Raw genomic sequence first — 7,459 nt, forward strand, 5'->3', positions numbered from 1 at the left:
ATGATTGAAGCGATTTCACAGCTCTACAATAACTTTATTATTTGAGATATTTTCACAATGCTTTGCACACACATACAAAAACTCAAAAGTTTTTTTAGGCATTCACAAATGTTCGATATGTGCCCCTCTAGTGATTCGGCAGACATCAAGCCGATAATCAAGTTCCTCCCACACTCGGCGCAGCATGTCCCCATCAATGAGTTCGAAAGCATCGTTGATGCGAGCTCGCAGTTCTGGCACGTTTCTTGGTAGAGGAGGTTTAAACTCTGAATCTTTCACATAACCCCACAGAAAGAAATCACATGGGGTTAAGTCGGGAGAGTGTGGAGGCCATGACATGAATTGTTGATCATGATCTCCACCACGGCCGATCCATCGGTTTTCCGATCTCCTGTTTAAGAAATGCTTCTGCTTTAGCCTTTTCTGTAAGATTTTCCAAACCGTCGGCTGTGGTACGTTTAGCTCCCTGCTTGCTTTATTCGTCGACTTCCGCGGCTACGCGTGAAACTTGCCCGCACGCGTTCAACCGTTTCTTCGCTCACTGCAGGCTGACCCGTTGATTTCCCCTTACAGAGGTATCCAGAAGCTTTAAACTGCGCATACCATCGCCAAATGGAGTTAGCAGTTGGTGGATCTTTGTTGAACTTCGTCCTGAAGTGTCGTTGCACTGTTATGACTGACTGATGTGAGTGCATTTCAAGCACGACATACGCTTTCTCGGCTCCTGTCGCCATTTTGTCTCACTGCGCTCTCGAGCGCTCTGGCGGCAGAAACCTGAAGTGCGGCTTCAGACGAACAAAACTTTATGAGTTTTTCTACGTATCTGTAGTGTGTCGTGACCATATGTCAATGAATGGAGCTACAGTGAATTTATGAAATCGCTTCAATCATTTGCAATAGCCCTGTATTTATCAATGTCCAAGGTTGTTGTATGTAATTTTTTTTTCTTTTAATATGTACCAGCACTCAAAATTGTGAACACTCACTTATATGCAAGTCTTCTTCAGCTCCAACACTACGAATTTTCTATTTCATTTCTTACTTCTCATCAGAGTACAAAGCTATTCTTCCCCCTGTCCACATGTATTTATTTACCTCTATTGGTGAGATTATTCTAATTTATCGAGTCAACACTTGTCGTTGTTAACTAAAGCCTATTTTATATGAGAATTTGAAAAAAAAGCTAGTATTTCTGCACTATTGAAGATAATGAATTTACTTAAATATGTTATATGAACCATGGACCTTGCCGTTGGGGAAGCTTGCGTGCCTCAGCGATACAGATAGCCGTACCGTAGGTGCAACCACAATGGAGGGGTATCTGTTGAGAGGCCAGACAAACGTGTGGTTCCTGAAGAGGGGCAGCAGCCTTTTCAGTAGTTGCAGGGGCAACAGTCTGGATGATTGACTGACCTGGGCTTGTAACAATAACCAAAGAGGCCTTGCTGTGCTGGTACTGCGAACGGCTGAAAGCAAGGGGAAACTACAGCCGTAATTTTTCCCGAGGGCATGCAGCTTTACTGTATGGTTAAATGATGATGGCGTGTTCTTGGGTAAAATATTCCAGAGGTAAAATAGTCCCCCATTCGGATCTCCGGGCGGGGACTACTCAGGAGGACATTGTTATCAGGAGAAAGAAAACTGGCATTCTACGGATTGGAGCATGGAATGTCAGCTACTACAAACAGCATAGTGAACGCATTATTGTGGCCAAGATAGATACAAAGCCCACGCCTACCACGGTAGTACAAGTTTATATGCCAACTAGCTCCGCAGATGACAAAGAGATTGATGAAATGTATGATGAGATAAAAGAAATTATTCAGATAGTGAAGGGACTAGAAAATTTAATAGTCATGGGTGACTGGAACTTGATAGTAGGAAAAGGAAGAGGAGGAAACATAGTAGGTGAATGAGGAATGAAAGAGGAAGTCGCCTGGTAGAATTTTGCACAGAGCATAAATTAATCATAGCTAACACTTGGTTCAAGAATCATGAAAGAAGATTGTATACATGAAAGAAGCCTGGAGATACTGGAAAGTCTCAGATAGATTATATAATGGTAAGACAGAGATTCAGGAACCAGGTTTTAAATTGTAAAACATTTCCAGGGGCAGATGTGGACTCTGACCACAATCTATTGGTTATGAACTGTAGATTAAAACTGAAGAAACTGCAAAATGGTGGGAATTTGAGGAGATGGGACCTGGATAAACTGAAAGGACCAGAGGCTGTAGAGAGTTTCAGGGAGAGAATTAAGGAACAATTGACAAGAATGGGGGAAAGAAATACAGTAGAAGAAGAATGGGTAGCTTTGAGAGATGAAATAGTGAAGGCAGCAGAAGATTACGTAGGTAAAAAGACAAGGACTAATAGAAATCTTTGGGTAACAGAAGAGATATTTAATTTAATTGATGAAAGGAGAAAATAAAAAAATGCAGTAAATGAAGCAGGTAAAAAGGAATACAAACGTCTCAAAAATGAGACTGACAGGAAGTGCAAAATGGCTAAGCAGGGATTGCTAGAGGACAAATATAAGGATATAGAGGTGCATATCACTAGGGGTAAGATAGATACTGCCTACAGGAAAATTAAAGAAACCTTTGGAGAAAAGAGAACCACTTGCATGAATATCAAAAGCTTAGATGGAAACCCAGTTCTGAGTAAAGAAGGGAAATGGAAGAGGATGTAGATGAAGATGAAATAGGAGATATGATGCTGTGTGAAGAGTTTGACAGAGCACTGAAAGACCGAAGTCAAAACAAGGCCCCAGGAGTAGGCAACATTCCATTAGAACTACTGAAAGACTTGGGAGAGCGAGGCCTAACAAAACTCTACCATCTAGTGAGCAAGATGTATGAGACAGGTGAAATACCCTCAGACTTCAATAAGAATAGAATAATTCCAATCCCAAAGAAAGCAGGTGTTGACAGATGTAAAAATTACCGAACTGTCAGTTTAATAAGCCACGGCTGCAAAATACTAACACGAATTCTTTACAGATGAATGGAAAAATTGGTAGAAGCCAACCTCGGGGAAGATCAGCTTGGATTCCGTAGAAATGATGGAACACGTGAGGCAATACTGACCCTATGACTTATCTTAGAAAATAGATTAAGGAAAGGCAAACCTACATTTATAGCATTTGTAGACTTAGAGAAAGCTTTTGGCTATGTTGACTGGAATGCTCTCTTTCAAATTCTGAAGGTGGCAGAGGTAAAATACAGGGAGCGACAGGCTATTTGCAATTTGTACAGAAACCAGAAGGCAGTTATAAGAGTCGAGGGGCATGAAAGGGAAGCAGTGGTTGGGAAGGGAGTGAGACAGGGTTGTAGCCTGTCCCCAATGTTATTCAATCTATATATTGAGCAAGCAGTAAAGGAAACAAAAGAAAAATTCGGAGTTGGAATTAAAATCCACGGAGACGAAATAAAAACTTTGAGGTTCACTGATGACATTGTAATTCTGTCAGAGACAGCAAAGGACTTGGAAGAGCAGTTGAACGGAATGGACAGTGTCTTGAAAGGAGGATATAAGATGAACATCAACAAAGGCAAAACGAGGATAATTGAATGTAGTCGAATTAAATCGGGTGATGCTGTGGGAATTAGATTAGGAAATGAGATGCTTAAAGTAGTAAATGAATTTTGCTATTTGGGGAGCAAAATAACTGATGATGGTCGAAGTAGAGAGGATATAAAATGTAGACTAGCCATGGCAAGGAAAGCGTTTCTGAAGAAGAGAAATTTGTTAACATCGAGTATAGATTTAAGTGTCAGAAAGTCGTTTCTGAAAGTATTTGTATGGAGTGTGGCCATGTATGGAAGTGGAATGTGGACGATAAATAGTTTAGACAAGAAGGGAATAGAAGCTTTCGAAATGTGGTGCTACAGAAGAATGCTGAAGATTAGATGGGTAGATCACATAACTAATGAGGAGGTATTGAATAGAATTGGAGAGATGAGAAATTTGTGGCACAACTTGACTAGAAGAAGGGATCGGTTGGTAGGGCATATTCTGAGGCATCAAGGTATCACCAATTTGGTATTGGAGGGCAACGTGGAGGGTAAAAATCATAGAGGGAGACCAAGAGATGAATACACTAAACAAATTCAGAAGGATGTGGGTTGCAGTAAGTACTCGGAGATGAAGAAGCTTGCACAGGATAGAGTAGCATGGAGAGCTGCAGCAAACCAGTCTCTGGACTGAAGACCACAACAACAACAACAAAACAACAACAACAACAACATATATATAATGCTCAACCATATAATTGTAATGTTATACCAATCACTTATGAATCGTTTAATGTGTATTCACCCCAAGTGATGAACACATACCTGTATATAAGGCGCAACCGCATAATTGTTAGTGCTGTTTCAATTACTTATAAAACACAGCCAATATGATGTATTAGTCACTTATATTGTCGCTCAGAGTTATATGTAACTGCACTCTTACGTATCATGTTTGAATGAGGTCGGTTAGACCGTCAGTGAGAGAGCACTTCGATTTCCTGCTGCTAATAAGGCGATTACACCGTTCGCTTGTTACACATTTTTACGAGCTTCATACAGGTACAACTTATTTTCAGTTATCTGGGTAGTTACTATTTTATTTTTGTAATTTCTTGCGTGTTTGAGTGCCTACTAGACACAACCGTTTATTTTAATAACAGTGTAGTGTACAGTATCGCCGTTGCTATCGACCCTCGTATCGTACAGGCTTTTGTTTGTTTGGTTAGAACAGCTCAGTGTCGGTTAGACCGTCAGTGAGAGAGCACTTCGATTTCCTGCTGCTAATAAGGCGAGTACACCGTTCGCTTGTAGGGTAAACATAGTCATGTGTAGGGACTGTGGTTGTTGTGAGCGGACGCAAGGAGAATTGGCCACTCTTCGGGGGCAGGTGGAGGCTTTGTCTGTTGGGCTCATCGAGCTCGAGGCGCAGGCGTCGGCTCGTAGTGGCGTTGGGGCAACTGTGGTGAGACCTATGCCTACTTCGGTGGCCTTGGAATCGCATGGAACCCCTGATGTCGCTGCGTCTTCCGGCAGTGAGCATCTTACCGGTCAGCCATCACTCCAGGGTGAATGGCGGACAGTGGTGGGCTCGCGCGTGCCTGGCCGAAAGGCGAAGGTGGGATCTGGCCGCGTGGCAGCTGCCTTACCCCTTTCCAACAGGTACGGGGTGCTTCCTAGTGGTGATGACATCGTTTCCGAGCCACCACAGGATGCCTCGCCTGTTGGGCCAGTGGCCGATTCTCCGGCAAGGTCCCGACAGTCACAGAGGGCGGGCCTATTAGTTATAGGGAGCTCCAACGTTAGGCGGGTTATGGAGCCCCTTAGGAAAATAGCTGGTAGGTCGGGGAAGAATGCCAGTGTGCACTCGGTGTGCTTGCCGGGGGGTCTCGTCCGTAATGTGGAGGAGGCCCTTCCGGCAGCTATTGAACGCACTGGGTGTGACCGGCTGCAGATAGTAGCACATGTCGGAACGAATGACGCCTGTCGCTTGGGTTCTGAGGCCATCCTTGGTTCCTTCCGGCGGCTGGCTGATTTGGTGAAGACAACCAGCATCGCACGTGGAGTGCAAGCTGAGCTTAATATCTGCAGCATAGTGCCCAGAGTCGATCACGGTCCTCTGGTTTGGAGCCGTGTGGAGGGTCTAAACCAGAGGCTCAGACGACTCTGCGACTATAATGGTTGCAAATTCATCGACCTCCGTTATTGGGTGGAGAACTGTAGGGCCCCCCTAGACAGGTCAGGCGTGCACTACACGCCGGAAGCAGCTACTAGGGTAGCAGAGTACGTGTGGCGTGCACACGGGGGTTTTTTAGGTTAGAGGGACCCCCCCTTGGGCGAAACGATAAAATACCTGACGGCTTACCAGAGAGGACATTATCATCGTTGATAAAGAACGTCCGTCCTCAGAGACCAAAAACAGGAAAAGTCAACGTAATATTGGTAAACTGCAGGAGTATCCAGGGCAAGGTTCCTGAATTAGTATCTCTTATTGAAGGAAATAGTGCGCATATAGTATTAGGAACGGAAAGTTGGTTAAAACCGGAAGTGAACAGTAACGAAATCCTAGACACAGAATGGAATATATACCGCAAGGATAGGATAAACGCCAATGGTGGAGGAGTATTTATAGCAGTAAAGAATTCAATAATATCCAGTGAAGTTATTAGCGAATGCGAATGTGAAATAATCTGGGTTAAGTTAAGTATCAAAGGTGGGTCAGATATGATAGTCGGATGCTTCTATAGACCACCTGCATCAGCAACCGTAGTAGTTGAGCGCCTCAGAGAGAACCTGCAGAACGTCGTGAAGAAGTTTCGTGATCATACTATTGTAATAGGGCGAGACTTCAATCTACCAGGTATAGAATGGGATAGTCACACAATCAGAACTGGAGCCAGGGACAGAGACTCTTGTGACATTATCCTGACTGCCTTGTCCGAGAATTACTTCGAGCAGATAGTTAGAGAACCAACTCGTGAAGCTAACGTTTTAGACCTCATAGCAACAAATAGACCGGAACTTTTCGACTCCGTGAATGTAGAAGAGGGTATCAGTGATCATAAGTCAGTGGTTGCATCAATGACTACAAGTGTAATAAGAAATGCCAAGAAAGGAAGGAAAATATATTTGCTTAACAAGAGTGATAGGGCACAAATCGCAGAATATCTGAGTGACCATCATCAAACGTTCATTTCTGAGGAAGAGGATGTGGAACAAAAATGGAAAAAATTCAGAAACATCGTCCAGTACGCCTTAGATAAGTTCGTACCGACTAAGGTCCAAAGCGAGGGGAAAGATCCACCGTGGTATAACAATCATGTACGAAAGGTACTACGGAAACAAAGAAAGCTTCATCATAGGTTTAAGAGTAGTCGAATCATAGCTGATAAGGAAAAGCTGAACGAAGCGAAAAAGAGCGTAAAGAGAGCAATGAGAGAAGCATTCAACGAATTCGAACATAAAACATTGGCAAACAATCTAAACAAGAACCCTAAAAAGTTTTGGTCATATGTAAAATCGGTAAGCGGATCTAAATCCCCTATTCAGTCACTCGTTGACCACGATGGCACCGAAACAGAGGACGACCGAAGAAAGGCAGAAATACTGAATTCAGTGTTCCGAAACTGTTTCACTGCGGAAAATCGTAACACGGTCCCTGACTTCAGCCGTCGCATGGACGCCAAAATGGAAAATATTGAAATAAACGATATCGGAATTGAAAAACAACTGCTATCACTTAGTAGCGGAAAAGCATCCGGACCAGACGAGATACCCTTAAGATTCTACAGTGATTATGCTAAAGAACTTGCCCCCTTTCTATCAGCAATTTATCGTAGATCGCTGGAAGAACGTAAAGTACCTAGCGACTGGAAGAAAGCGCAGGTCGTTCCCATTTTCAAGAAGGGTCATAAATCAGATGCGAATAATTATAGGCCTATTTC

This window comes from Schistocerca serialis, chromosome 9 (genome assembly GCF_023864345.2).
Source record: "Schistocerca serialis cubense isolate TAMUIC-IGC-003099 chromosome 9, iqSchSeri2.2, whole genome shotgun sequence".
NCBI lineage: Eukaryota > Metazoa > Arthropoda > Insecta > Orthoptera > Acrididae > Schistocerca > Schistocerca serialis.